Here is a 775-nt window from a genome sequence, read left to right as displayed (position 1 = left end):
CCACAGACATCTTTGGGTTGTGGGGGCGAAATCCACACAAACACAGAAAGAATGTGCAAACTCCACGCGGACAGTGACCCAGAGGCAGGATCAAACCTGGGACCTTGGTGCCGTGAATCTGCAGTGCTAGCCACTGTGCTTATGTCAATTCAAATAATTGGCGGAAGTATTAGAATGAAGAATATGTACAGCAGAAATGCCACCAGAATTGTATTACTTCTGCCACATCAAACTAAAGATTTCCAAAACTACACACCACTCACCGAGTCTGACAACATTTCTGTTTTTAGAGTTAAAACAAGCCCCACCAGAAGTAGGGCATCAAAAAATTATTTAAAACCCTGAGTGTTCCTCTCCACGGAAATCTTTAGTAAAAGGCGAAAGATTTATACGATCTGAAGAGAAACCAGAGTACTGACATTCACAGCAAACTTACTCACTACCCACCGCGCACGGAGCTCTTTAACATCACACTGACTTCACACATGAGCAATCAAGGCTAGTATCGCAGAGTGAATAATTTAATTGGTGTGAAGTTTAATAATTAACTACAAACCGTTAATGTTTACAGAAAGAGGAATAACTCTTGTAGCATCGCAAAGAATTCAAGTTATGTAGATCAGTGGGCGGGGCCTAGCTGACCACTTCCCGGAGAAGGAGGGCTGCAGATTGTGGGCACTCTGCCGCTCAGGAGATTATTATTGCTTGTCCTAAGTGAGATTTAAATCTAAGTTCCCGTGAGGGAAAGGAAGCCCAAAGTCTCGTGTAGTAAGCA

General features: G+C 43.2%; 1 non-coding gene across 1 annotated transcript; it reads right to left on the bottom strand.

Moving 5' to 3' along the window:
* Positions 1-300: 300 nt before the first annotated feature.
* Positions 301-415, bottom strand: LOC140430321 (U5 spliceosomal RNA). The gene has a single exon (XR_011949377.1). It is a non-coding gene; the product is annotated as a U5 spliceosomal RNA (small nuclear RNA).
* Between the last annotated feature and the right edge of the window lie 360 nt (positions 416-775).

Source organism: Scyliorhinus torazame, chromosome 1, assembly GCF_047496885.1.
Source record: "Scyliorhinus torazame isolate Kashiwa2021f chromosome 1, sScyTor2.1, whole genome shotgun sequence".
NCBI lineage: Eukaryota > Metazoa > Chordata > Chondrichthyes > Carcharhiniformes > Scyliorhinidae > Scyliorhinus > Scyliorhinus torazame.
This window is presented reverse-complemented; position numbering and strand designations above follow the sequence as displayed.